This window comes from Ovis canadensis, chromosome 22 (assembly GCF_042477335.2).
Source record: "Ovis canadensis isolate MfBH-ARS-UI-01 breed Bighorn chromosome 22, ARS-UI_OviCan_v2, whole genome shotgun sequence".
Lineage (NCBI taxonomy): Eukaryota > Metazoa > Chordata > Mammalia > Artiodactyla > Bovidae > Ovis > Ovis canadensis.
In genome coordinates this window covers 27,915,776-27,924,448 of record NC_091266.1, presented here as the reverse complement: position 1 = coordinate 27,924,448, position 8,673 = coordinate 27,915,776, and positions in this window count along the sequence as shown.

Genomic DNA, 8,673 nt, shown 5'->3' with positions numbered 1-8,673 from the left:
CTTCGTCTTCTTCCAAATGAGAATGTCTGGTTTCTCCTGGGGTTGGGCCGTGGGGGTTCACACCTCCCACCCTTCATCCTTGGAAATAATGTAGAAAATGATTCTTTTAAAATGGACATATACACCATTAATTGAGCGCCTACTGGAACCAAGTCCTTTTGCTAAGGGCTGGAAATGCTTTAAAAGTAGTAGGGAACTTGTTCTTTTTTCCCCGTTAAAGGCCATTCCGTAGTTTAAAATGGACTTAACGGAAAATGGGGAAACTGACCTAAAAGCGGATTGCCAGGGGGAAAGGTCTTTTTCCTCTGTCTGAACTGGGGGTTCACAGCGCACTACTTCCTTATACTCAATATCCTCAGCCACCAGATGGCAGGGTTCTCTCTAGGATGAGAGGTTAGCTCCATCGCTGGTTTAGCCAAAAACTGGTTAGACAAGAGAGGGTGTAATTGAAATAAGAAATGTACAATCAAATTCCACACAATTGATATTTCCACATTTTTGAACTTCGTGGAAGTGAACTCTTCTTAAATATTGATCAATGATCCGAGAACATAAAACTGTGAAACTGTAGTTGACATCAGATGACGTCATGTGGTTGGATGGCATCACCGACTCAATGGGCGTGAATTTGAGCAAACGCTGGAAGACACTGGAGGACAGAGAAGCCTGGCGTGCTGTAGTCCATGGGGTCACAAAGAGTTGGACATGGCTTAACAACTCAACAACAACAATAGTTAACATCAGTGCTTTTTCGAAAGGATTTGTGATGAAGGTTCTGGTTACTGCCCTACCACCCACCCACACAATTGTTCTAGGACCCATTCCTGTTTCCTCCTGCATGACCAATAGACAAATATGGCCTCAAAAGTTTGGTCTAACAAATGAATTGCTCTGTGCTCGACTGAATAAGAAGAGTCCAATAACTAGGGATTTGGATATCCAGATAAGGCCTAATGGGTGTGAAAGTTTCTAAACAGTTCCAATTTCTGTGCTAATTTGTCACAGACAGTACACAGACAATCTCTAGCTTTACGCCACATCTTGACTTGTATTCCTCTCATGACTTTTCCCCTTGGTCTCAGAAGGGAATTTTAAGAGGTATCTGCCCTATGTTATCGTTGTTCAGTCCCTAAGTCATGTCTGATTCTTTGCCACACCATGGACTGCAGCACACCAGGATCCCCTGTCCTTCACTATCTCTTGAAAGTGAAAGTATAAATTGCTCAATCCTGTCTGACTCTTTGCGACTCCATGGACTGTAGCCCACCAGGCTCCTCTGTCCATGGAATTCTCCAAGCAAGAATACTGGATTGGGTTGCCATTTCCTCCTCCAGGGGATCTTCCTGACTCAAGGATGGAACCCAAGTCTCCTGCACTGCAGGCAGACTCAGATTCATGTTCATTGAGTGACTGATGCTATCTAACCAACTCGTCCTCTGCTGCCCTCTTCTCCTTTTGCCTTCAATCCTGTCCCTAGAATTGCATGTAGCAGCAAGCAATTCTCCTTTCGGCTAAGTTTGGTGAAGAAGAAATCTTTTGCTTTCCCAACACTTGATATATCCTGCTGCTGCTGCTAAGTTGCTTCAGTCGTGTCTGACTCTGTGCGACCCCATAGACCGCAGCCCACCAGGCTCCCCCATCCCTGGGATTCTCCAGGTAAGAATACTGGAGTGGGTTGCCATTTTCTTTTCCAATGCATGAAAGAGAAAAGTGAAAGTGAAGTCGCTCAGTCGTGTCGGACTCTTAGCGACCCCATGGACTGCAGCCTACCAGGCTCCTCCGTCCATGGGATTTTCCAGGCAAGAGTACTGGAGTGGGGTACCATTGCCTTCTCCTGATATATCCCAAGTAAGAATAAAAATTTACTTCTGCAAAGAGAATGAAGTCATCTAAAGCAAACCATTTGCTTTTCATCAGAATATCTGGTGTTAATTTTACAGGATCTTCACCAGTTGTTACAGAAACTCAAGTCCCTGAGCCTGATACACAGTGAGGCTAAACAATACCAAAATGTTGGAGTTTAGAACAGAGAAGGCTTTATCAAGGGCCATCTGAGATGGGTGGCTAATGCTTAAAAACCACCAGCAACCCAAAAGTTTTCAGCAAAGCCCTTTTCTATGAAAGGTGAGGGAGGCGCGTAGTTAGCTGTTGCAAACTTCTTGGGGTCAGATCATGGTGAGGTAATGATGTTCCTGTAAACTTCCACAAAATGAATGTTATTCTCCGTCCTGACAAGAAAGAGCAAGGTCCCAACCCACAACTTTCACCCTCTGAGGTTCAGGTCCTGGCTAAGAGGAAGCAGAGCTCAGCTGGAGGCGTCTTCAGAGCCAGGTTCCCAGATGCTGTCTAGCTGTCATCGTTGAGGGAGCCCGGTGCCCAGGACTCACCCGACCCTCGCTCCTCAGGCCACCCAAACGGCAGGGGCCAGGTCCCCCAGACTGGATCTTATGCAGACGGCTGCTATTGGGTCACAGAGCTGGGGTGGGGGAGCAGTTCACTGCCGCTTAAGGCCTGGGTCTGGCCAGTGGGTGGCCTTGGGACAGGCTCTGGAGCCCTCCAGGACACTGCCCCATGCCTGTTTCCTGGGCCCCTCCAGTTCACCGGGCCTTGGGCCAGGAAGCGAGTTTGAGGGCCCTGGGAAAAAAGCTGGGATCCACCTCTTACCTTTCTCTCTGCCTGACAGCCACCACTCTGCCTGACTGGAGTTGGCTGAGGGGGCTCACTAAGGGTCACTCTGACGGCTGCTTGTGGGCGGGGCCCACTGCAGTGCTGACCAATGGCTGAGCAGGACCCCTAATGGTCCTGTGGTAACCTTTCCCTGGTAACAGGGTAGGGGGTTAATGGCACACAGCAACGGCCCGAGTGCTAAGGGCTGCACTCAGTCATACTCTATCACACTATTGTAATAGAGTGCAGCCGAGTGCAGCCCTCGGCACACCGCCATTGCTGTGTGCCATTATCCCTGCACCCTGTTACCAGGGAAAGGTTACCACAGGACCATAGGGGTCCTGCTCAGCCACTGATCAGCACTGCAGTGGGCCCCGCCCACAGCAACCAGCTATCAAGGAGTGCCCCTTAGTGGGCTCATTCAGCCAACTCCAGTCAGGCAGAGTGGTGGTTTTCAGGTGGAAAATCAGGTAAGAGGTGGATTCCCTGCCTTCTCCCCAGGCTCCTCCAGCTCACCTGGTCCCGGGCCAGTGAGTAAGCTGGGGAGCCCAGTGAATAGACTGGGGGTTCTGTCCTGTAGGACTCCAGAACCCTTATCATGGCCACCCACTGGCCTTGCCCAGGCTGTGAGGCAGCAGTGAACCTCTCCCCCAAGCACATCTCGGGGACCTGATAGCAGTTACTGACCATCTGCCTGGACTGCAGTCTGTGCGACCCTCTCTTCCCTCCCATTTAGGTAACCTGAGGAACCTGAGGGCCAGTTGGGTCCTGGGCATCTGGCTCCCTCAGCAGTGACAGCTAGGCAGGGAGCTGGCTCTGAGGGAGCTGCCAGCTGAGCTCTACCTCCTCTTAGCCAGGACCTTGACCTCAGAGGGAAAAAGTTGTGCCTTGAGACCTTGCCCTTTCTTGTCAGAACAGAGAGTAACATTCCTTTGGTGGAGATTTACAGAAACATCGTTACCTGGCCATGACCTGACCTCAAAAACAAAGGATCTGACCCAAGAAGTTTGCAATGACTAACTACACCTCTGCTTCACTTTTCCTAGAAAAGGGCTTTGCCGAAAGGTTTCAGGGAATTTGGGGTTTTAAAGGCTTGAGCCTCCCATCCGCTTGCATGGCCCTGTAATAAAATTTCTCTGTTTCAAACTATGACATTTTGGTGTTGTTTGGCCTCACTGTGTGTCAGGCACATGAACTTACGTTTTGGTAATACTATGACCACAAGATCTAGATTGGTCAGAAATATGACCAATGTGTGGTGAAGGTGAATAAGATGACTCATTATTTGATGCCAGCATTAGACAACCGAGAACTTCTCTCTTTGAAAGTCATGGTGCTGTTGCTGTGAACTGTACCCTTTAGAATTCATTCTTCATCTTCACCCTGGGCTTAGATAACAAGGAAGAAAAAAAGGGCAAGAAGGAAAATGAGCAGATGACAATCATTGATCACTTTACTGAGGGCAAGCCTATTTGCTAAGTAATTACCTATATATCTTATTTACTTTTAAAAACAGCTATGAGTTAGGTCCTGCTTTTTAGTAACATCTACATTTTATGTCTGAGTCATCTAAGACTTAGTTCATCATGGTAGACCTACATGTGGATCCCAGCATCTTCATCCTGGGCTTTGGTGCACTATCTCCCAGGCAAAGCTTGGCGTACTGTCTCCTGGGCAAAGCACGCAGAAGGAGAGCTGGAGGATGGGAAGGGAGGGGGGAGAGAAGAAGAAGGAAAGGGAAAGTGGAGGGCTGGAGAGAGAGGAAAGAAGAAGTAGGGAGGGAGAGTGTCGGGGAGGAAGGAGGTGGAAGAGGGGAGGAGGAATGGGAAGAAGAAAAAGAGAAGATGGCATTGGGAGGGGAGCAGAGAAGAGGGGCCAGAATTTGGCCTGGGGTGAGGTGGGTTGGTGTAGCTACAGCAGAAAGGATAGAAGACCTTGGAAACTTCGGACTGGAAAACAATAGTACTATATGATTACGTTTTTCCTATCTACAGTTTGATTTAATCCTCGCAACCAGCCAGGTATTGTTATTCCTATCATATCAAGGAGGAGTCCTGAACTCAAAAAGGATGACTCTTCAGTTATTTCCTCTTCCTTAGGCAGCTGTGAAAGAGAGAACTGGCTTTAGCATCCAAAGCAACTTTCCAGCCCATCTGGGTCTCCCTGCAGACCTCTCTTTCTTGGGCTGGCCCTCAATGTCAGTGCATGCCCTGTTGGTCTCTGCCCTTGTACTCTTCTCACTTGGCTCACCCTTCCTGACTGAGCTCAGAAACACTCCTCCACTCACCCTGTCCTCTGTCAGCTTAGGGTGAGGTTGGGCAAGGCAAGAAAGCAATACTACAACATGACTTGTGCAGGTGTGTCCAGAACATCTGGCAGAGTCTTCTCTTCCAGACTGAGGGGGAGGTTTGAGAGATTTGGAGAGGACATACAGTTTACTAGAGGAGGTGATGCTTGAATTAAATTTTGACCCATGAAATTGAGGAACAAGACACAGAGGTCTGAGGTGTATCCAGAACTGGCATAAAGTAGGTGGTACTGAGTCAAAAGTTGCAAATTTAATAAAGCAACCCATGGCTTTGTGTTTATCTTCATAGCCACATCAACCCAACTGTAGCACTGATGAAGGTGAAAGTCACTCAGTCGTGTCCGACTCTTTGAGACCCCGTGGACTGTATAGTCCAAGGAATTCTCCAGGCCAGAATACTGGAGTGGGTAGCCTTTCCCTTCTCCAAGGGATCTTCCCAACCCAGGGATTGAACCCAGGTCTCCTGCACTGCAGGCAGATTCTTTACCAGTTAAGCCACAAAGGAAGCCCAAGAATACTGGAGTGGGTAGCCTGTCCATTCACCAGTGGATCTTTCTGACCCAGGAATCGAACCAGGGTCTCCTGCACTGCAGGTAGATTCTATACCAACTGAGCTATCAGGGAAGCCCTGTAGCACTACTGGGTGTATTCAGTTACCTAAATACAGAAATTAACTGAACTATGCAATGGCACCCCACTCCAGTACTCTTGCCTGGAAAATCCCATGGATGGAGGAGCCTGGTGGGCTGCAGTTCATGGTGTCGCTAAGAGTCGGACACAACTGAGCGACTTCACTTTCACTTTTCACTTTCATGCACTGGAGAAGGAAATGGCAACCCATTCCAGTGTTCTTACCTGGAGAATCCCAGGGACAGGGAGCCTGGTGGGCTGCACTCTATGGGGTCACACAGAGTTGGACACGACTGAAGTGACTTAGCAGCAGCAGCAGCATGCATATGGTAGACAGGTAGGGTACACTAGTAACTCAAATAGAAGCCCCTCTCTTGTTCCCAGTGATGGTGCTCCTGTGCAGATCAGAAAAAGATGCCCTTCCTCCAGGCAGATTCACATTTGCCCCTATTCACCGCATGGGTGGTAGGTTTGCTCAGTGAACCACCTGCCCAACTTTTCCTAGGGACCCTGGTAAAGCTTACAGTGTGTGTGTTCATTCTCTCCAGTCGTGTCAGCTCTTTGTGACTCCTTAGACTATACCCCACCAGCCTCTTCTGTCCATCCATGAGATATTCCCAGCAAGAATACTAGAGGGGGTTGCCATTCCCATCTCCCGAAGATCTTCCCAATCCAGGGATTGAACCTGTGTCTTCCATGTCTCCTGCATTGTGGGTGGATTCTTTACCGCTGATCCACCAGGGAAGCCCTTAGAAGCGTCAGTCCTATTGTTCAATTCAGGTCTTCAACAGACTGGAATGAAGTCCACCTACATTATGGAGGTTAATCTGTTTTACTCTGTCTACTGATTCAAGTGCTAATCTCATTCAGAAAAAACTCAAACACACAGCCAGAATGTTTGACACTGATCTGGGCACCCAGTGGCCCAGTCAAGTTGATAGAATCGTTGTAGGAATGATGCCTTGAAATCATCCCATAAGTGAAGAAAAACTGCTCAGGCAACTACATTTTTTTTTTTTTAACTGAAGACTAGTTTGCAAAGAATATTTATTGAAGGCACAAGAAAGAGCAGGTCCTAAACAGAAACTAGTATTCACAAACAATACAACTAAAAGTCTATTTTCAGTATGTTGGAAATATAGCTTAGAACTTTCAGGGTAAATTGCAAGAAAAAGCTAGGTTATTTCTGGCATATTCTATTACAGCTGATAAGTAAGTAGATATATAAAAGCTATTGGTGTGGTTTGAGAATTTTGATATGACCAAATATCTTTTGAAAATGCTGCCCAAACAAGGCACATCATTAGGAAGTGGCTTATTTTTGTGTATGGAGAGAAATTTTGACCATTTTAAAGTAGATGTGTCAGAACTGGTAACCATGACTACAGATGGGACTCCTGCAGGGGTCAGTGTTAACATCAGACTCATGAAACATACGCACAATGTGACAAGATTTTGTCAAGCCAGAATTTTAGCCAATTTATTGTCCTGTAGATCAGAACCACTTTCAGCTTTAAACTTAAAAACTACACAAGTAATAGCCATAGTAATTAACTATAACCCACACAATCTGTGTTCCAAAAAGCTGCAGCGCATATAGTGGATGCTGAGGAAATTTTGAACTGCTGAAAGAAATTTACTTTACTGATGCTGTCAAGGAAAAAAATCTCCGTCTTGGTTTACCAGTGGAGGCTGGGCCAGATGTGGTTCTTTTGGTCCATGCTATAACCCCTTTAAATACTCTTTCTCCCCACCTTTTGAAAAATCATATAAACTGATTTATGTATAGCAAAATTTTGTTTTGGGGAAACTCATCTGACTAGGAATAATTAAGCTCATTTTTGGCCTAGAAATTGGTTTCCAAATATGAAAATTATGGTCTAATCTCATAGTGCAGCACTAAATTGTGGAGCTGAAGACTGATCCAAAAAGGGTGCTCTGATTTAAACCTTGAAACTTTTTATGCTAATACTTCTTAATTTGCCCTCTTCAATTAATGTCACTAATGTAATTTTAAATTACAAAAGAAGTTTTGCTATTTAAACACTTACATAATAGCCTCAATTCTGCATCTTGGCCCAGAAAACCCAAAATATTTACTATCTGACATAAATTATGGAAAATGTCTGCTGAACCCTTTGCTATTTTTTCAAATTATTTTATTCAAGTATGGTTGATTTACAATGTTGTGTTAATTTCTGCTGTGTAATAAAGTGATTCAGTTTTATATACATGCATTCCTTTCATATTCTTTTCACAAGATAGTGAATGTAGTTTCCTGTTCTGTACAGGAGGACCTTGTTTTCATCTGATAAACAGTTTTTATTTATTTATTTTTTTAAGTTTAAATTTATTTATTTTAATTGGAGGCTAATTACTTTATTATTTTTTTAATATTTATTTATTTATTTGGCTGCACCAGGTCTTAGTTGCAGCATGTGGGATCTAGTTCCCTGACCAGGGATCGAACCTGGGCCCCCTGTATTGGGAGCTGAGAGTCTTAACCATAGGACCAGCAGGGAAATCCCATAATTACTTTACAATATTGTATTGCTTTTCCATACATCAACATGAATCTGCCACAGTTATACATGTGTTCCCCATCCTGAACCCCCTCCCTCCTCCCTCCCCGTACCATCCCTCTGGGTCGTCTCAGTGCACCAGCCCCAAGCATCCAGTATCATGCATCGAACCTGGACTGGCTATTTGTTTCATATATGATATTATACATGTTTCAATGCCATTCTCCCAAATCATCCCACCCTCTCCCTCTCCCACAGAGTCCAAAAGACTGTTCTATACATCTGTGTCTTTTTTGCTGTCTCGCATACAGGGTTATCATTACCATCTTTCTAAATTCCATATATATGCGTTAGTATACTGTATTGGTGTTTTTCTTTCTGGCTTACTTCACTCTGTATGATAGGCTCCAGTTTCATCCACCTCATTAGAACTGATTCAAATGTATTCTTTTTAATGGCTGAGTAATATTCCATTGTGTATATGTACCACAGCTTTCTTCTTAGCCATTCATCTGCTGATGGACATCTACATTGCTTTCATGTCCT